The 21,984-nt window shown below is 44.1% G+C and overlaps 1 long non-coding RNA gene across 2 annotated transcripts in view; it reads right to left on the bottom strand.

Annotated features, from left to right (window-relative positions):
• LOC143828760 (uncharacterized) overlaps positions 1-21,984 on the bottom strand; it is a 55,539-nt gene that overhangs the window by 7,487 nt on the left and 26,068 nt on the right. The window contains exons 3-5 of one of the 2 annotated variants that reach the window (XR_013227857.1): positions 10,030-10,113; positions 5,382-5,670; positions 2,406-2,543 (exon numbers count right to left, since the gene is read on the bottom strand). This is a non-coding gene — a long non-coding RNA (uncharacterized LOC143828760). Of the gene's footprint in view, positions 1-1,678; positions 2,544-5,381; positions 5,671-10,029; positions 10,114-21,984 lie in introns of those variants that run through there. The other variant, XR_013227856.1, reaches the window with a different exon arrangement.

Raw genomic sequence — 21,984 nt, 5'->3', positions numbered from 1 at the left:
GTAAGAACAGGTATGGGGGGGGGGGAGGCAATAGAGGAACCAGATGGTGCAACCTCCTCTCCTCATTCTGAGGTCTGGGAAAGTTCAGAGTCACACAACAGCAGGACAGACTTCAGGGTATCACAGTACACAGAGGTATTTCAAGTTGGAAAGCTGCACTTGGAGGGGGAAATGTTCAGTCCCTCTTCTACTACTTTTCAATAGAACTGTTTTAATTCGCTGATTTTACTCTATTTAAGCTTATTAGATTAGCTTATTTTACCCTATTATATTTCTACCCTGCTTGGCTGTATTTGTTTTTATTGTTTTATACCAATAAAGGTTCATTATTATTATAGAAGAACAAAAATCCAGCAGGTGGAGGAAAGAATATATTGATCCATAAATATAAATCCCAACACGTTACAGATTGTTATCTCTTCATGAATGCTCAGTTATAGTCTATATATCCCACCATGTTTATTTGAAAATATTTCTTCCACTTGCAATAAATAAAAAGAGAGACAGCTTGGTGTAGTGGTTAGGAGCTGTGGCTTCAAATCTGGTGAGCTGGGTTTGATTCCCCACTCCTCCTCCACATGCAGCCAGCTGGGTGACCCTGGCATAATCACAGACCTTCCAGAGATGTTCTCACCAAGCAGTCCTGTCAGAGCTCTCTCAGCCCCGCCTACCTCACAGGGTGTCTGTTTTGGGGAGAGGAAGGGAAGGCAATTGTAAGCTGCTTTGAGACTCCTTCAGATAGAAAAAAGCGGCACATAAAAACCAATTCTTCTTATTATTCTCAATATTGTTTCCCCATCTAAAAAGTAACAGAAGATGATAGAGTTTCCCTCTTCTACCCCATACCTTCTCCACCTCGTGCTAAATTTGCACAAGGAACAGCATAATTTAAAATAAACTTTAAAACATTGTAATGTGTAGCTGGAACAAAAAGTTACTATCCTGATAACATCTCCATTTTTCTATTGTTCCCTCATAAATTTTTTATATTTCTAAACTCATCAATTTATCTCCCATACATACCAGATTTTCACCTTTTCTTTTCTCTTGTTGCTCTTCCTATTGTATAGGTTTTTTCTACTGAGCCAGTGCATCTATACAGCAGTACCGCTGAATTTTGTCACTGGGCAGACTCACAGTCATCCTTGGCTCACAACTATATGGAGAAAGCACTTCTTGAGCTTGAAAGGTGCGCAAAGCATACCATGACAAGATTTCTAGGGCAGGCAGGCAGGCAGGCAGGCAGGCAGACAGGCCCTCCCCCCCCCCCCCTGACTGGCCTCAGAAGTACGGAGGCAGCAGCGGCAGGTGGCAGGTGGGCCCTCCCCCCCGAATGTCCTCAGAGCGGCGGCCGCCCAAGCAAGTGGCAGCAGAGCTGGCCTGGAAGCACCACCCCGGAGCCCAGGCGCCTGCATGGAAGCCTCCTTAGCCTGGGCTGCCTGCTGGACGTGCGGCCAAAAAATAAATATATAAATAAAAATTTTACAAATTGGAGAACACCACGGGACAATTAGAAAATGCCGCAGGACATGGGGAAAATGCCCAAAATGCGGGACTGCCCCGCCAAAGGCCACCTTAGCAAAGCAAAAATGCAGCAGTCCTGCCATAAAATGATCAGGAAAGCTTTCCCAACAGGAAAGCTGTGATTGCAGGTGTAGCAGCATGTTACTAAGGCACCAAGATATTTCAAGTTCAGGGTAAAGCAGTCTGCTTTAAAAGGGATGTATACATTGTTAGTGGAATAGTTGCTCTTCTTTCCAGGGGCTTTTCTGCACACAATAAATATAGTGAAATGCTTACCTTGTGAAGATGCTGTATTCCAGCCACTCCACATAATGTCACCAACCTCCCACGTCTGGCCAGCAAACTGCTTGCTACGTCCGCCATTTTAAAGTACTAGTTGGGGAATCGCATAAAGTGGATTCCCCAAACTAAAAGTTCTTTCCCCCAGCGGACAATCAGCACACTACACCCTACCAAAAGCCTTGATTCCCTTTCTCAAGGCTGCTCCTAAAACTCAGGGGACCCTTCATGACACTAACTACTGTGGCAGGGAGATGCAGCTGGGAGGGCTTGGTGGAAGCCCCCCCCCCTACTGTGTTAAGAAAAAGAGGATGTAAAGGGCTTTTAAAAAATTTAAATGTTGTTTCATTTCCATTTTTACCAAATATAACAGCATCATGATTAAAGAGAAATGGTTTTACATAAGAAAGACCAAATTATTTTTTTTACTGGAATGAAGGGGAGGAAGTCCTAGATAAATCCAAACCCATCTTCATTACATTTTCACAAACATATTTTCATTCTGTATCTTCTTTCACTCAAATTGCAAATATTTAAAATTTGATAAAGCATTAAAAATTCAATCATAAAGCTCCACCAAGTGGAAATTCCTAAAATTGCACCCTGAAAGTGTTGCTGATGTCCCAGTGAATTTAAATAAAAGGCAGAGACACATCTGTAACAGACAACAAATCTTGGCTTTCCTTCCAACCTTCCCAGCAAACTTCACTTGGAGACACGGTGAAAATAAGGTCACTAATCTGGAAAATATAAAAGATTCAAAAGGTACACAATATAAATGATTGAAAAGTAAAAATATCTAAAAGATATATAAAAGATCAAAATGCACTTCCCTAAAAGACTCTCTTCCCAGCCCCCCAAGATAAAAGCTGGGCTGTTTTTAAAGGAGCCTTTTGCTCTTCTTGACATTAACAGGAATGTATGTGGAGACCCTAATTTACTGCCTGGATGACATTATTGTTCTGGCTTTCTGGAAATTGTCACATGCAACCATTTAATTTCATTTCCTAACAGGCAAATTTGGTTATACATTAAGAAGCATTACTTTTCTAGGTGGTACCAGAAAAAATATAGTCTGCTAAATGGTTTGTTCTTTCTCCCTCATAAAATATTCATAGTGTGTTTAGTTTAGCAACCTGATAAAAACTGTTAAAAGCATAGCTGAGCTCCCTCATCAGGTAATGCCATTTTTAATGAAACCATGTTGTTGTTGTTGTTAGGTGCGAAGTCATGTCCGACCCATCGCGACCCCATGGACAATGATCCTCCAGGCCTTCCTGTCCTCTACCATTCCCCTATCCTGCACCTACTGGTTCAGTGACTCCATCCAGCCACCTCATTCTCTGTCGTCCCCCTCTTCTTTTGCCCTCAATCACTCCCAGCATTAGGCTCTCCTCCAGGGAGTCCTTCCTTTTCATGAGGTGGCCAAAGTATTTGAGTTTCATCTTCAGGATCTGGCCTTCTAAGGAGCAGTCAGGGCTGATCTCCTCTAGGACTGACCGGTTTGTTAGCCTTGCAGTCCAAGGGACTCGCAAGAGTCTTATCCAGCGCCAGAGTTCAAAAGCCTCAATTCTTTGACACTCGGCCTTCCTTATGATCCAGCTTTCGCAGCCATACATTGCAATTGGGAAGACCATAGCCTTGACTAAACGCACTTTTGTTGGCAGGATGCTGTCTAGATTTGCCATAGCTTTCCTCCCCAGGAGCAAGCGTCTTTTAATTTCTTTGCTGCAGTCCCCATCTACAATGATCTTGGAGCCCAGGAAAATAAAGTCTGTCACTATCTCCATTTCTTCCCCATCTATTTGCCAGGAATTGAGAGGGCCGGATGCCATGATCTTTGTTTTCTTGATGTTGAGTTTCAAGCCAACTTTTGCACTCTCCTCCTTCACTTGCATCAACAGGCTCTTTAGTTCCTCTTCACTTTCTGCCATTAGAGTGGTATCATCTGCATATCTAAGGTTGTTAATATTTCCCCCTGCAATCTTGATCCCAATTTGTGACTCCTCTAATCCCGCCGTTTTCATGATGTGCTCCGAATACAAGTTAAATAGGCAAGGCGACAGTATGCAGCCTTGCCAAACTCCTTTCTCAATTTTGAACCAATCAGTGATTCCATGTTCAATTCTCACTGTTGCTTCTTGACCTGTATATAGGTTTCTCAAGAGACAAATAAGATGCTCTGGTATTCCCATCTCTTTAAGAACTTGCCACAATTTGTTATGCTCCACACAATCAAAGGCTTTAGCATAGTCAATGAAGCAGAAGTAGATGTTCTTCTGGAAGTCCCTAGCTTTCTCCATGATCCAGCGTATGTTGGCAATTTGATCTCTAGTTCCTCTGCCTCTTTGAAATCCTGCCTGTACTTTTGGAAGTTCTTGGTCCACATATTGCTGGAGCCTAGCTTGTAGGAACTTGAACATAACTTTGCTAGCATGAGAAATGAGTGCAATGGTGTGGCAGTTTGAACATTCTTTGGCATTGCCCTTTTTTGGGATTGGAATGTAAACTGACCTTTTCCAATCCTGTGGCCATTGTTGAGTTTTCCAAATTTGCTAGCATATTGAGTGTAGCATTTTTACTGCATCGTCCTTTAAGATTTTGAATAGTTCAACTGGAATGCTGTCACCACCACTAGCTTTATTGTTGCTCAGACTTCCTAAGGCCCATTTGACTTCACATTCCAGGATGTCTGGCTCCAGGTCAGTAACTACCCCATTGTGGTCATCAGGGATGTTAACCTCGCTCTTGTATAGATCTTCTGTATAATTTTGCCACCTTTGTTTAATCTCTTCTGCTTCTGTGAGGTCCCTACCATTTTGGTCCCTTATCAAGCCCACTTTTGCATGAAACGTTCTCTTCATATCTCCAATTTTCTTGAAAAGATCTCTGGTCCTCCCGATTCTATTGTTTTCTTCTATTTGTTTGCACTGTTCATTTAAGAAGGCATTCTTATCTCTTCTAGCTTTTCTCTGGAATTCTGCACTCAATTGGGTGTATCTTTCTCTTTCTCCCTTGCCTTTCACTTCCCTTCTCTCCTTATCTATTTGTAAAGCTTCCTCAGACAGCCATTTTGATTTCTTGCATTTCTTTTTCTTTGGGATGGTTTTAGTTGCTACCTCTTGTACAATGTTGTGAACCTCCGTCCATAGTTCTTCAGGCACTCTGTCTATCAGATCTAATTCCTTAAATCTATTTGTCACCTCTACTGTATATTCGTCGGGGATATGATTTAGTTCATACCTGAGTGGCCTAGTGCTTTTCCCTACTTTCTTCTATTTAAGCCTAAATTTTGCAACAAGAAGCTGATGATCTGAACCACAATCAGCTCCTGGTCTTGTTTTTATTGACTGTATAGAACTTCTCCATCTTTGGCTGCAGAGGACATAGTCAATCTGATTTCTGTGTTGACTGTCTGGTGATGTCCATGTGTAGAGTCGTCTCTTGGGTTGTTGGAAAAGAGTGTTTGCTATAACCATTGTATTCTCTTGACAAAATTCTACCAGCCTGTGCCCTGCTTCATTTTGTACTCCAAGGCCAAACTTGCCTGTTATCCCGGTTATCTTTTGGCTTCCTACCTTAGCATTCCAATCCCCCATGATGATAAGCACATCATTTTTTGGCGTTGCTTCTAGAAGGTGTTGTAGGGCTTCATAGAACTCATCAATTTCATCCTCTTCAGCCGCAGTGGTTGGGGCATAGACCTGGATCACTGTGATGTTGAATGGTTTGCCTTGGATTCGAACTGAGATCATTCTGTCATTTTGGGGATTGTATCCCAAGACTGCTTTTCCTACTCTCTTATTGATTATGAAGGCTACTCCATTTCTTCTGCGAGATTCTTGTCCACAGTAGACAGTAGTATACCTGATGGAATGAAACCATAGCTATCATAAATAAAACATATGGTGTATGAAGCATTCGTTCTTTACCTTTCTTGTCAAATGAAGGTGTGCAGCTAGTGAAAACTGGTGGGGGAGGGGTTGTATCTATTTTAACATACCCCACTTTGCTCTGTCCTGAGGTTTCTCAGACAAATGTTTCTGGGGAGGATTTGGGGCGACCACCCATCAAGAGGTAGAGCAGGGTGTCATCAGCATACTGATGACAGCCCAGTCCAAAACTCTGAACCAGCTATCCCAGAGAACACATAAATATATTAAACAGTGTGGGGTGAGTATCATCCCCTGTGGAACCCCATAGAGGAGCTGGTAACTGCGCTATTGTATATCCCCCACTGAGTCCCTCTGTGTCCAGTTCCAGAGAAAGGAGATCAGCCATTAATGGGCTGTACCTCTGATTCCAGTTCTGGCAATGTGGTTCAACAGCAAATTGTGGTCGACAATGTCAAATGCAGCCAACAGATCTAACAACTAGAGCAGTGGTCCCCAACCTTTATTAGGCTGGGGACCGGCAGGGTATTGGGTCGCGCCCGCAGGGACCGCACCCACGCGGGCCACGCCCATGCTTCGGGCCGCGCCCGCGAGCCGCGCCCGGGCCGCACCCGCGGATCGGGCCGCGCCCGCGAGCCGCACCCGCGAGCCGCACCCGGCCGCGCCGCGCCCGCGGGCCCCGCCCGCGGGCCGCGCCCGCGGATCGGGCCGAGCGGGCGCGGCCTGCACGGGCGTGGCCCGGCCCTGATTCCCTCTCCCCGCCCTCCCGCAGTAAGTAGCTTCCCGGGCCGCAAACTTGCGGCCTGGGAAGTTTTTTACTGGGGGGGGGCGGGGAGAGGGAGCCGCGGCCCGGCGCCATGGCCTTTACGGCCCGGCGCCGGGCCGCGGCCCGCAGGTTGGGGACCACTGAACTAGAGGAGTGCCAACCCGCCTCTATTCAGCTGGCTCTGGAGAAACTTTAAGGAAATAACGGTAATGTTTCTTAAGGGGAATCTCTCTTCAGTCTTTGGAATGAAATACCCATCAGAGTTTGGGTATCTCCGGCTAGTAAGAGAGGACAGGCAAACATTTTAGACATAATTTTGAATTCTAAATATAAAAAGAGGCAGGCAGGCAGCAAAGAATTTTAATCTGGATTTAAATGCAACACAGGTAGCCCACCATTTGGTGCATCCTACATCTCTGTTAAAGTGCATATATACAAAGTGATTATGCATGTACTTCCATGCGATCTTCACCAGAGCCTCCGGGGAGGGCGGTATATAAGTATGATAAATAATAATAAAATAAATAGAGTGCCAATGTTATCTTCGAAATGGTTGAGAACCTAATTTACATTTTACAGTGGGCAAGTGCTAAGTGACTCAGGTTATGTTTTGTCTACTAGTACTTCTCTAGCATGAGTTTAAGAAGTATGCAGTGGATGATCCAGCAAGGGATCACATAAACAATTTTAATGCTCAAGTTCATGCACCTATCTTCCTTTGTACCAATTCCAAATATTTGCTAGAAAAGGGAAAATATCCATTCTCAGCATCAGGATGTGTGTTTTGGGCCAGTCAGTTGCCATCTCCTCTGAGGAGGAAGAAATGGAAGAATTGGGTCCTTCATCAGTCAAACACCTGCCTGTGGCTTAGCTGAGAAGCTGACTTAGCAAGAACCAGCTTTGTATGGTGGTTAGGACTATAGACTTCTAATCTGGCCAGGTTCAATTCTGCCCTCCCCCACATGCAGCCAGCTGTGTGACCTTGGGCTTGCCACAACACTGATAAAACTGTTCTGACCGAGCAGTGATATCAGGGCTCTCTCAGCCTCACCCACCTCACAGGGTGGCTGTTGTGGGGAGATGAAACGGAAGGAGATTGTAAACTGCTTTGAGACTCCCTTGGATAGAGAAAAGCAGCATATAAGAACCAACTCTTCTTCTGATGCATCAGGAAGGGAAAATGCTCTTTCCAGCTCCAGCCAATCTGTTCATTTTGGCAGAAGAAGAAAAAAATGGCACAAAGATGAGAGTGTCAATCACTACAGGTTTTTCCTGAACCAGCAGAGTCCAGAAGAAGGAGGGAGCACTCAATAGTTCTAGAGAGACAAAGGAAGACTTATATGATTGCCAGCAGTGATCAGTGTTAATTCCTGGAGCAGAGTCTTTGCAGGAGCAGGAATGACAAGCTAATAGGGAAGCAAAGGACTTGCACCTGTAGGATGATGAACTCAGAAGTAAGGAGCAACACCTGGGCTTTAGCTAATTGAGGCAGAAAAAAAGCAATAGGTCTGGAAATGCAGGATATGATACACATCTTTGTGAGCTGACCTGGTGCCTTTGTATTTTATTGTTGTTGACCATTGCTTGCAGCTAGAGCCCCAGACCTTGCACCCACACACAAGTTTTAAGCCTTGGAAGCTCTTTGCATCTGGCCCCTGGGCCAAACCTTTGGCTACCTAATTTCGGAATTGTTTGGGGAATCTTGTCTCTTGCCTCATTGATTAAAATTGTATTTGGGTACTGTGGGTACCGTGGGTAGAGTAGTAGTACCATGCTTGGTCCATGTGACAGCATGTCATGTGTGGCATGCTATGTGCCACACATATATGCACTATCAAATATAATAATAATAACTTTATTTTTGTAACCTGTCCTTCCCTACAGGAAAATAAAAAATAAAACAGTCAATAGATTATAGACAATGAAACATTATTGACATAATTAATTGGGTTTTAAAATTATTTGAGTAGATTAAAATTGTTTAAAAGTCTGGAGGGCCCTGATCTCCTGAGGCAGAACATTCCCCCAGGGCCAAATCTGAAAAATCCCTGGCCCTAGTTGGGGCCAATTTGACTTCTTTGGAGTTGGGGACCCTGATCTAGTACAGCTGATGTATGCAGACAACCCCTTCCTGTGAACAAGAAAAGAAACCACTGTACGTGCCTCCCACTGCCCCATGACAGCATTTCTGCTTGGGCTTATTTAGAGTCCAACTCACAGGGAAATGTTTCCAAGGTGAAAAGCTAGCTCACCTGGCATATACGTACTGATTACTTCTTTTGCAGTTTGCACATCAGTCCAAAGCATGTTGCACTGTCTTATGGGTATTTACCAAAGCTGCTTCTACACCAGGGTAATATTGCCATGGTAGTCTGTTGGTGGTATGATTTTGTGTGAAACTACCTTTGAAGAAGAAGAGTTGGTTCTTATATGCCGCTTTTCTCTACCCGAAGGAGTCTCAATGCAGCTTACAGTCACCTTCCCTTTCCTCTCCCCACAACAGACACCCTGTGAGGTAGGTGAGGCTGAGAGCCTTGATATCACTGCTCAATCAGAACAACTTTATCTGTGCTGTGCTGAGCCCAAGGTCAACCAGCAGGCTGCATGTGGGGGAGCAGGGAATCAAACCTGGTTTGCCAGATTAGAAGTCCACACTCCTAACCGTATTTGCAAAGGTGATTCCAGAAAGTCCAAGGGAATCAATTTTGTCTCCATTATTAGTGGTGGCTTTCCATTCACACCTAATGTGCACTGAAGACAGCTCCTATCTCCCAACCTGTATTCTTATGTGACTTCCAGGATTCTCAAACCACTCCCTGTGAATGTTTTTTTTTTTTTTTATTTGAGGGGCATGGGTGACACAGCACCGCATAGAAATAATGTATTATCTTTGAATTTTTAAAATGAAACCTCCACTTACTTGCAAACACTTCCAACTATCTCCTCCTCGTATCTAAAAGGCAGTCTAAACTTTCTATGCCCCACATAGGACCTTGCACTCTGTGACAGCAAACAGGCTTGAGATCCCCAGGTCATGCAAAGTCGCCTGGCCCCAGCTTGGTGGAATGAATTCCTGAACAAGCTGAGGGCCCTGCAGGAGTTTGTAAAGTTCCTGTGGGGCCTGTAAGATGGAGGTCTTCTACCAGGTTGGAAGCCAGGTGGAATCAGGAGATCTTCCCCTCCTCTGGTGTGCCATTGACCATGTCCAGAAAAATGGTCAAGGGGCTCAGACTGTGGGGTTGGCGGGACTGATGGGAGTTGGGCAGGCAGGATGAGGATTTTATTGTTTTATTTTGTAAATTTTATTTGTTTTGAGCCACCTTGAGTTATGCTAATTTTTATCCTTCATCAACAAATGAAAAGAGCAACTTACAAGTAACTGACTAGCTCTTCACCTAAGTCTTTCAGCTGTGATATTTCCCCTTTAGACACAAATAACTGCTTTTGCACATAGCCCAAGGATATTTTCTCCAGGTTTAAAATTTGTATGTGCGTGGAAAGATTGGGCTGTTAATGGTCTGTGCACAAACATTGGGCAATAGCATGTGAAAACATGAAAAAACACACCTGTCAAGTGGCTGAAATGTGGGAAATCGCTGGTGTGGAAGTAGCCCAAGGAGCTAATTCTCTTGAGTTCAATAAAATGTTCTCCTAAATATAAAATGATATAATCACATTCTGATGACATATATTAGCATATGAACATAACCAGAATTTTCAAAATCCTCATTAGGGCTTTTCCAAAATATATCTTTATTCTGACAATTTTTCTGCACTGGGTCTTAACTTTTTCCTGGAGGTTGATGTCATTTTCTTTGGATTAGTTTTTGACCTTCACATAACATGCAATTAATAAAGAATTAACAGTGCAACCTTTACCCTTTCACCTAACAAACCCTCAGCCCCCCCCAAACACCAATGTGTCCACCACAAAATAATCTGTCAATGACAAAATGCTTTGCCCTGTATAATTGATGCCAATTTGAAACACAATACTGCTTAGTTTCCTTCCACCGTCACTTTCACATGAAAAATCTGTAATCTAAAACTGACTAAACCTGGAAAAGACTTCATGGGAATCCTCTAGAGTAAATTGAACAGACAGTGTACACGTGACTATTGTACTGTGACATTTGAAAAAAAATATTCTTATTAAAATGTAATAGCTGTTTAATGTCATTTGAGACGTTTTTACATAGCACTTTGTTGTTGATTTCTAAAGGAACACATTTGAGCCTGGAAGATATAACAGATAAATGTAAAAGATTTATTATGGTTCAGAATATAACCATAGTATTTGAAACTTGATTATACACGGCAATGTTAAAAATTATTTTCTTCTTCTGCAGTGCTGTAATCTAATTTTCAGTACAAGATGTACATTTTGTTCATCTTACACTGTTATTTCTATGTCCAAAAGAATTGATCAGAATCTGTGTCCAAAAGAATTGACCAGGAGTTGCAGAAACTTTCTGCACTGTACACTGTCCAAATGTGTTGCCAATAAATTAATACAAGTTTTGTGGCCTGTTTTATGCATCTGCCAACCCACTGGTGAGCTGAGGTGTTGCAGGCACCATGGTGATGAACTAAGGAAATGCTAAGGTCTGTTGCTTTACATCATCAATCTGAGACCTGAAGGGAACTTTCCCCAAGGTTGTCTCCAAGTACATTCCTGAAGAGTAGTGATTGGTGACCAGAACGGCTGAGAAAGAGGACATTTACCATTTAACTATCTGTGCACCAGTTTCCCAGGAGGAAAGTGGGGGAGGAAGGATCACTCCCAATGGAAACAGAAACGGGGGGGGGGCACAACAAGAATCAAGAGTAATAAAAATGAGCATTGCAAGTTGTAAATTATAAATGCAATTTACATGCAAACTGCAGTTGCATCTTCAGCCATTTACAATCTCATTAGGCATAAATATGTCCAACAGGAATTAACTTTAACAAATCTATTTGTGCTGGGCAAAAGCAACCATGAGTAGTTTCAGGAATATACCTTCAAAGAATTGGAAAAGAGTAAGAGTCCAGTAGCATCTTAAACCCAAACAGAATTTGTGGTAAAGTATGAGCTTTCACTTCTTCAGATACAGCATGTACACCTACAGAGCAAAACCCTAATTTGTTCAACATGGCCATGCTGGCTACAATACATTATTTTGTTGTTGTTGTTTCTTAATGGTTTCCATATTCCAAAGTGTTAAAAACTACTCCCCAAGTTCTATGCGTAACATCTAGATATAACTAATGTAATACGCTGGATGTTAGGCTAAAGACCATGGAAGTCCTGTGTGATAATGCTGGTGGGCTTTATTTTATGTACTGTTTTAATGTATTGATTTTATTGTATATTTATTATATATTTTAGATTGGTGTAAGCCAGTACCTCTGGGAGTGGTGGCATAACAATCAAAAGAAATAAAAATGAAGCTCTGGTTCAGCTGTACTCTGGTCTGCTTTGGCCTCACTTAGTGTACTGTGTTCAGTTTTGGGCACCCCAGTTGAAGAGGGATGTAGACAAACTGGAACATGTCCAGAGGAGGGCGACAAAGATGGTGAGGGGTCTGGAGACCAAGACTTATGAAGAAAGGTTGGGGGAGCTTGGTCTGTTTAGCCTAGAGAGGAGACGACTGAGAGGGGATCTGATAACTGTAAGTATTTAAAAGGATGCCATATAGAGGATGGAGCAGAATTGTTCTCTCGTGCCCCAGAGAGACAGACCAGAACTAATGGGATGAAATTAATTCAAAAGAAATTCCGTCTAAACATCAGGAAGAAGTTCCTGACAGTTAGAGCAGTTTCTCAGTGGAACAGGCTTCCTCGGCAGGTGGTAGGTTCTCTGTCTTTAAAAATTTTTAAACAGAGGCTAGATAGCCATCTGACAGAGAGGCTGATTCTGTGAAGGCTCAAGGGGGTGGCAGGTTACAGTGGATGAGCAATAGGGTTGTGAGTGTCCTGCATAGTGCAGGGGGTTGGACTAGATGACCCAGGAGATCCCTTCCAACTCTATTATTCTATGAGTTCTTGAGCCACAGCCTGACTATTGTGGTTAAACAGATGAAAGTGAACAAATTGAAACTGAACCCAGACAAGACATAAGTGAAATCTGAGGTCTTAAACAACATCCTGCCTCCCACTTTTGATGGAGTTCAGCTGATTTTGCTGACTCAGTTCAGAACATTGAGGACATACTGAACCCAGCATCACTGCTGGAGAAGCAAGTTAATGCAGCCACAAAAATGTTTAAACGAAGGTTGTGAGACAAAATATTACGGCCTCTGGGAACAAAACAGCTTAGCAGCTTACATAGTTATTAGTGAGGGGGTATGGCAAACTTTGTGAGGAAATAAATCCCACAAAATGGAAGCCATCGCTAGATAACCCTTTCTTTGCATTCCAACCAAGCTGGCTGCAATCATACAGAATAGGGCACAAGATGACATTCTTAAGTCACAGGCAAATGCCCTCACCATAATCACGTCTGTAAGGACCCCGGCCCACATGTGCCATCTACATGTTGAAGACCTCTCTAGAAATTTTGTCATGATAAAATGGAAAGTCTTTTAAAAGGAGCAACCATTGACAGAAGTAGGACGAAATATGAGAACACAATCACTAGAAAAGTCTCTCTACCTCATACATTTTAAAAAAAAAACAGAAAGCTATGGTGAACTCTGGAAATTTTAGTACATAAAATAAACATCATTAAATTTGTTAAAGCTTTTAATTCCAAATGAATATTAAATCAATTACCCAAGCATGGATGTGATTTACATAATTGAAAAGGAACAACTCCATATATATTGACATTACTAAGTGAGAAAAGCTACAGGTTTGACAACATAATTTCTTTAAAAGCACAGAAAATGGAAATAACTTGTTTTGCAGGTGTTACCAGGTGGTGAAATGAGGCCTGCTCTTGGCATCTGCCACAACCACCTGCAGTGTAGACGCAGATTCACATTCTTATGTATTCAGCCTGAAGCCCCCCTCCTCCTCCCTTTTCCCAGGTAGTTCAAAACAGAAGCAACCCAAACAAGACTGGTTTCATAAAATCATAGAGTTGGAAGGGGCCACATAGGCCATCTAGTCTAACCCCCTGCTTAATGCAGGATCAGCCTAAAGTACCCATGATAAGTATCTGTCCAGCTGCTGCTTGAAGACTGTCAGTGCGGGGGAGCTCAGCACCTACTTAGGCAGTTGATTCTACTGCTGAACTACTCTGAAAAAATTCCCGTTTTCTAACCAGTATAATTCTACACATAGTTTAAGCCCAGTCCTATTCTGTGCTGCCAATAGGAACCACTCCCAGCCCGCCTTTAAATAACAGCCTTTCAAATACTTAGAGAGCAATCATGACCCCTCTCAACCTCCTCTTCTCCAGGCGGGACATGTCCCAGTCCCTCAGTTTTTTCTCATAGGACTTGGGCCCCAGGCCCCGCATCATTGTCATTTGTTGTTACACCAGACAAGGGCAAACTCAAGGTCCAAACCAGCAAAGTTGTGGCCTGAAGCAGGTAGGAGAAGCAGCCAACCTCTCTCTCATCTGTGGCATACACCAGTGGTCCCCAACCTGCGGGCTGCGGCCCGGTGCCGGGCCGCGAAGGCCATGGCGCCGGGCCGCGGCTCCCTCTCCTCGCCCCCCCGGCAGTAAAAAACTTCCCAGGCCGCAAGCTTGCAGCCCAGGAAGCTTCTTACTGCGGGAGGGCGGGGAGAGGGAATCAGGGCCAGTCCGCGCCCATGCCGGCGCGGCCCGCGAGTGCGGCCGTGGCCCGATGCATGGGCGTGGCCCGAGGGGCGCGGCCGGTGCGTGGGCGCGGCTGATGCGTGGGTGCAGGCCGATGCGTGGCCGTGGCCCACGGGCGCGGGCCGATGCGTGGCCGTGGCCCGCAGGCGTAGGCCGATGCGTGGCCGTGGCCCGCGTGGGCGTGGGCCGCAGGACACGGCCCGATGCCCTGCCGGTCCCCAACCAAAGAAAGGTTGGGGACCACTGGCATATACAACTGCTTTTAAGGCAAGTGGGATGCTATGTTCTGCCTCTGGTCTGCAGGATGCTTTCATCATAGGGACCAGGTGGGGATCATTGAGCATCAAGGATCCAGAGGTTAAAGAAATACAGATGTGCAGCCTAATAGTTCAGTTTCTTCACACAAAATTAAAAATGCTCAATTATATGCAAAATTCATGTATTTATTACAAAATAATTTAAAATAATGTTAGGCCCAAATATTAGCCTCACAGAGTAAAATTATTCAAAAGTATCAAATAAACACCATATCCAAGCCTGATCAAGTGCATGTAGTTCAGCTTTTCAGTGGGGTCACAACCCTGTTTCACAAACTCAAAAGTGAAGTTGCATTAGTGAGCTTTCCATGCTTCTCTCTGTCAGAATCTAAGCCAAGCTTTTGGAATGTCTCAAGTTTGTTTATGTCAGGTTTTAGTAAAGTCCATGTTTCTGATCCATATAGGAGGATTGGCAGGATTAGTATCCAGTAGAGATGAACTTTGGTCTTGAGAGAGGTGTTCATTTTCTTCCAGAGGCACCATTTGTGTGTGGCAAATGCTGACTTGCTTGGCCAGTCCTATTGTGGGCTTCAGTGGTAGATGACACTTTCTTTTCTTGGACCAATGTCCCTAAGTATTTAAATTATTTGACATACTCAATTTAGGCTCCATTGAGGTATACATTTGTCAGTGACCCATCTGTGGTTATGGTTTTGGTTTTTTCCACATTTATTTTCAAGCCGTAAGATTGGGCGATGCAGGCAATGTCATAGAGGATGTTAGTAGCCTCTGCATCTGTATCGGCAACTATGGCACTATCATCTGCAAACATTAGATCTGTCAGGAGTTGTTTTGGCCACATTGAACTCCACATCTATTCTTCAATACTTTTCTCATAATGGCATCTGTTGTATGGTGGGTTCGATAGGGAACAAGCGAGGCGCAGTCGTGCATTACAGCTCTTTATTATTTCTTATAGTGATTCCAGGTTGAAAGTAACCACGCTGACTGGGGACTTGTCTGGACTAGCCAAGTCCCCATGGGCAGAGGTGGACACGCCCTTAGCTGAGCCTTGATTGGATCAGCGGAGCCTGATTGATTTAAACTCATTGGACCCCGTGGTTGGGACCCTGGCAGTTCATTGGCTGTCCTTCAGGGCTGCTTGGATCCTGCTCCGGACCCCAAGCACAGCCCTCTGCTGCCTCGCATATACCATGATGTTAAAAATTAGGGGAGAGGCCACATCTCCTTGGTGCACTCCAGTATGGATGGTGAACTCCTCTGATAGCTCATTTCAAATTTGCACTTGGCTTGTTGAACCATCATATGCTGTTTGGAAGACTGTATTTGTGGGGGGGAGGGGCATATTTTCAGTTTCTAGTACCTTCCATAGAGAAGGCCTGGAGGTGAGGGCCCCCAGGTAGGTATCTATACAGCTATTCTTCCCAACCATTTTCTGCACAAACATGCCACTTGTTTTAGGTGGTTCTCAATAGTAAAAAAAAAGTTGAGAAAGGTTGCTCTAAGCAAACATAACAAATAAGAGGAAGATGATATATTTTCATGCGGTGAACAATTCTCCTTTCCTGCCAGGCAGCCTTATAACATATCTAGGCTTTATGTTTCAGCTGGCTTAATATTCATTCTTCCTCCTTAGGAAAATCTAGGAAATGAAACTCTATGAGGAGTTAGGGATATCTTACCGCAGTTGTTTAAATGTTGTGTGGTTCCAGGACTCTTTTTAGGGACCTATTATGCATGGCGGCTACTATGCCGGGTGGCCGCCATGCTGTTCCCCATGTACGCACAGGGGCAGGACTACCCGGCATACGTCGACGCCCAGACATCGCGCACACACACCCACTGGGGCCGGGAAGCCCGGGATGCTGCCTGGCTGTGGCAGCACCTGTGGGTGAGTGGGGAGGGGCTAGGGCCCCACTGCACGCTATGGTGGGGGCAGGGGGACACCCCTGTGGCTCCGCAGAGCTTGCAGGGACAAGCAGTGTCCCTACAGGGACACAGGAGGTCGGGGCCAGGAGAGCCAAAAAACCCGATGCTGTCAATTATGCACAGCGCAGCCCGCCCCAGCTGCTGCCAGCTCCTGCGGTGTCCCAGGGACCACGGAGGAACACATTCTGATAATGCAGGCCTTCTGTGGCCCTCGGCCAGGCCAGGCCCGCGCTGGCTGCAGGGGCATGCATAATTGGGGATTTTGAAGAAGAAGAAGAAGAAGAAGAAGAAGAAGAAGAAGAAGAAGAAGAAGAAGAAGAAGAAGAAGAAGAAGAGTTGGTTCTTATATGCCGCTTTTCTCTACCCGAAGAATGCTCAAAGCAGCTTACAGTCACCTTCCTTTTCCTTTCCCCGCAACAGACACCCTGTGAGGTGGGTGAGGCTGAGAGAGACCTGATATCACTGCTCGGTCAGAAGAGCTTTATCAGTGCCATGGTGAGCCCAAGGTCACCCAGCTGGCTGCATGTGGGGGAGTGCAGAATCGAACCCGGCTCGCCAGATTAGAAGTCCACACTCCTAACCACTACACCAAACTGGGTCTCTCCCCAATGCCCTGCTGCCGCCAGCGCAGGCATTCTGGCCCATGCATAATGGGCCAGGGAGAGCTTTTCCACTTGCCTGACTTATTCCTGATTTTCTTGGGAATTGATTCACAAGCACTGGAATCAGTTTGGGCCTCGTTCTTCAGCACATCTACTCTTCCTCTGTATTTTCACAGTTATGAAGTTAGTTCATTTTCTTCCACATGTGCCTTAAATAATGAGGATTCTCAAGGGAGGGTGCTATTACCAGTGGCATCACAGCATCCTCCCTTTTTATTTTTGTGCACACTTAAATGATATATCAATACCATTGCTGCATTTTAAGGGCATGTATATATCAATATATAGATATATACTGCTGTGGCAATTAGTCAAGCACAACAAAATTTAAGTCGTGCATAATGCTAGATTTAATCAATTGTTTTTACAAATGACTGGCCAAACAGGTTCTCTGATTTCTCAGTTTTCCTTTTAAAGAAAATAAACCTCTAGCTTCTGCCCTTGTGGAAATGTATCTTCTATATTTCCAGGAAGCAGTTACGGCTTTACTTTTTAAAAAATGAAAGCTGGGAATTCAGCAAACCTGTTTGACCTAAGTCAGCTGGAGGTACGTGGGAGTGTACAGACCAAAGAAGACTGGCAGAAATATTATGCTTAAGGAAAAGGTAACTCAAACTCAGCTTCCAGAAAAAGACTGGGGTAAAAGTTCACTCAAAAGAAACAGGAGGGGAAAGGAGGGAGGGGGAGTTAAATCACAAAAATGTGTGCAGAACCAAAACAGTATGGAACCAGAACCAATGGAAAAACCCATACAGAAAAGCCCCTGGTGTGACTGGGCCAGAATGAGCTCTAATTATGCATGTGGCCAATCCTAAATGGCTACATGGTGACTTAAGGAAACCAAGTGAAAGTGATGCAATGTTGTCCGCCTTCTTTTGAAATGGATGAACGTCTCTGAAAATAAGTGTGTTTTGGAGGGCTGAAGTTTCCCCTGAATTGTCTGTCCTCTTTCAACTCAGTCTAGACTCTCTCAGGATACTTTGGCCTATTCCTAAAGCGAGTCAGAAGTTTATGGCTCTCAGCAGACAGCAACTTTTACATCTGAAAGGTACATTTTACTGCTTTTGAGTTTTACGAGCAGTGTTTTCCTGGTCACATATATCGGACTGGAACAGAACATTGTTGTAAGGGAAGAAAGCAATGAGGAACATAATCCATGAAGGACTGAACTATTGCTTGCTTGTAGCTAAACAGAGTCGGAATGTCATCCTGTAGCAAACATTTCACAAACTGTTCAAGCAGCTCCTGGGCACTAATGGTATAAATAGCATTTAACCTTCTTCAGACTTCGTGCTTATTATTGAAAAGAAGACGACAGAAGTCTCGTCCTCAATTGTTCTCACAAATGAACACAAGAGGGCAAACTTCTCTGCAATTTCATTCAGTAGGTTGCTTACAAGCCCAATATATTGTCATGATCCAAACAAGATGGGCAAGACAGGGGGAGGGGGATGTAGGGGACTAGTTTAGAAAGCTTTGTGACTACTGCTGACATACTGGACATATAAAATACCCAAAGCGTGGCAGTCACACAGGAATTAAAATAGAGGGTCACTCTTGGAGGAGAAACTGCCTGTAATAGCACCCTCTCATTTCTTGCATTTAGAAAACTGTACTATTTTGAGGCTTCTAAAGTCAAGAAAACAACCACAATTCTGAAAATGTAAGCAGGAACTTTTGAAGCAGAATAGTTAGCACAAGCTTACCTACATCTACAGAAGGGTGCTGAGGATATGGGGGCATTATAGCATTACACACACCCTGAAAAGCCAGAAGTGATGTCAGATGATTCTAGGAATTGCTCTATGGTAAAGCCATGGAGTTTTTGACAGTTCCTAGAGCTGCCCAGTGTCACTGAAGATGGGTGAGGTAATTTGAACCTATTTATTTATTTATATCCCACCTTTCTTCCCAGTTCAAATGCAAAGTGGCTTTCAGCACATTGTTCTCTCTTTCTCCATTTTATCACAACCACAGCCCCATGAGATAAGCCAGGTGAAGAGTCTGTGACAGGTCTGAGGACACCCAGCTAGTTTCCATTGGCAGCTGCTCTTAAATTAAACAAGACTGGCATACAGCACTGAGGGGTCTATGAGCAGGGAGGAAACTAGGATTCCCACCAGGCTGTGTGAGGATATGTGAGGACTGTAGGGTGCTGTAAGGTTTGAACAAGTAAAACACACTCTTGTGAACAGGCTTGAGCTGTTTGCAAACAGCTGGATGGCCAGATGGGAGGAAAGGCTCCTTGTTCACAGGTGGTGAGCAGAATGTGAGCTGAACCAGTTGGTGCTCAGGCATCTCTGCTCTGGAAAGCATTCAGCCTCACTCCTTTGAAATGGCCTCCCAGCACAAGTAAGGAGGGCACCTTCCCATGCAGCATTTAGGAAGGCAGGTCAGTCAATCAGTTTCCAGACAGAATTTAGTGGTGGGTGAACTTGGTAGCAGGTCTGACTGTGAGTTGGCTGGTGCTGTCTGTCTTGCCTCAAAGAGGAGGACGGGGTTGAAGTTTTCAAATAAACAAGGAAATTTGTGTTAATGCATGCCAGCTTGGTGTAGGAGTTAGGAGTGCCAGCTTCTAATTTGGTAAACTGGATTTGATTCTCTGCTCCACCATATGCAGCCAGCTGCGTGACCTTGGGCTCGCCACAGCACTGATTAAACTGTTCTAACCAAGCAGTGATATCAGGGCTCTCTCAGCCTCACCCACCCCACAGGGTGTCTGTTTTGAGGAGAGGGAAGGGAAGGTGACTGTAAGCTGCTTTGAGCCTCCTTTGAGCAGCATATAGGTACCAACTCTTCTTCTTCTGAAGCACTTTGAGTTGAAGAAGATAAGGTGGAGTAATCACTTGAGGTGGTAGAATACAAATTTCAGAAATAAAATATTAAATAATAATAAATAAATGTTTTAATCAAATGTTGAACCACCCCAGTCCTGCTTGCAGAGAGGGGTGGTATAGAAAGCTAAAATAAACAAATAAATAATAAATAAACAAGTAAATACAAACCCTTTTAATTGATCTGCTATCCTTCTAGAAGGGATGGTGGTGGAATGAATCAGGCCCTCATCTGACCATGATACAGTTTTTCTAGCTCTTTAACCAAATCACCCAAATTCTTTTTATTCTAGAATGAGCATAATGGATCTCACTTATGCTCTTCCTGATTTGATTGGCCCAATGCAATTATGAACCTCTGTATATTACTATTTCCACTCCCCTTCTCAAATTCATTTTTGCTTCTTAGCTAAACAGAAAAGCTTTGATTTTTGTGATTGTCCAGCATATTTCTAACTTCAAATACTCTAGCATTTGTTTACTCTCAAGTGACCAGCATGCATGTTTTATGGTGCCATAATACAAAGCTAGCGGTCCCTGTGAAATCTGTGTCAGGGCAAGTGAACTTGCAGGCATCCTGGCTTCATATATAAATCTCTTTGGAAATATGGAAAAGAAAACACAAAGAAAGAAAAAAAACTGAGAATTACATCTAAGGAGGACACAAATATTCCTTTAAGACATTCAAGTGCTGATAAGGGTCAAACAAGAGGAAATCCGCTCCTAGGGATATACCACAAAAGCATGTTTTCAGTGCTGCAAATGGCAAGTGTCAGAGGAATAATTTAGTAGCACATGACTTATTTTGAATGTGGGTGCCCCATGAAGCGTTCTATGCTATGGCTTCCTGATCACAGGATTACTTACTCCCAACTAGCATGTTATGCATAGATTTACATCTCAGTCATTACAAAGAAACTCTGTACAAAGTTTTAGAATGACTGTGCTTGTTTTCCTGAGAGGTTAGTTTTCAATTATTCCTCAGGCAGATACTCCCCAAGAGATCTCTCAGCACACTGTGCTCGGCACAGCATGTTCTCCACAGTTGGGCAGTGAGGAGGAAACTTCGTCTCCAGCTCAACAAAAACCTCTTCAGTGAGTTTCCATCACTAGTCTTATGAAGTGGTTTCCACCATGTGCTAAACCAATGAAGGGCTACATGGCAAAAGATAATTTAACAAAGTCACAGGAATAGACAGCTTTAAAAGGGGATTAGAGAGATTTATAGAGGATAGGTCTATTAGACCATTTACGCACTGGAGGTTTCATGCTGGGCTACAGGCTGGAGTTTTAGTCATGGCAGGTTGCCCCACCTCTTCCTGCACCAGCACGGGGAAGCATTTGGCTTCTGTGTGGGAGCTGGGGCAGTGAAGTTCTCAGTGCGTAAATGGTACTAGGAGGAAGAAGAAGAAGAAGAAGAAGAAGAAGAAGAAGAAGAGTTGGTTCTTATATGCCACTTTTCTCTACCCGAAGGAGGCTCAAAGCGGCTTCCCTAACCCCTCCCCACAACACACTCCCTGTGAGCCTTCACAGAATCAGCCTCTGTCAGATGGCTATCCAGCCTCTGTTTAAAAATTTCCAAAAATTTTGAAAGACAGAGAACCTACTACCTCCCGAGGAAGCCTGTTCCACTGAGAAACCACTCTAACTGTCAGGAACTTCTTCCTGATGTTTAGACGGAATTTCTTTTGAATTAATTTCATCCCATTGGTTCTGGTCCATCCCTCTGGGGCAAGAGAGAACAACTCTGCTCCATCCTCCATATGGCACCCTTTTAAATACTTGAAGATGGTTATCAGATCTCCTTCCAGTCGTCTCCTCTCTAGGCTAAACAGACCAAGCTCCCCCAACCTTTCTTGGTCTCCAAACCCCTCATCATCTTTGTTGCCCTCCTCTGCACATGCTCCAGAGAAGAACGTGAACTCTTGGCACCAAACTTGCAATGGGAGTTTTCTCTCCCCCTGCCCCAGCTCTGTTCGTTTTGTGACCAAAACAGGAAGGAAGAAGGCAGCTTCTATATCTCCCCTCTGTTATGTTTACCAACCTTCCCCTGGAGCTACTGTTGGCTT

The sequence above is a fragment of the Paroedura picta genome, chromosome 2 (genome assembly GCF_049243985.1).
Source record: "Paroedura picta isolate Pp20150507F chromosome 2, Ppicta_v3.0, whole genome shotgun sequence".
Lineage (NCBI taxonomy): Eukaryota > Metazoa > Chordata > Lepidosauria > Squamata > Gekkonidae > Paroedura > Paroedura picta.
Note: the sequence above shows the minus strand (reverse complement) of the source record. Positions and strands in the feature narration are given on the sequence as shown.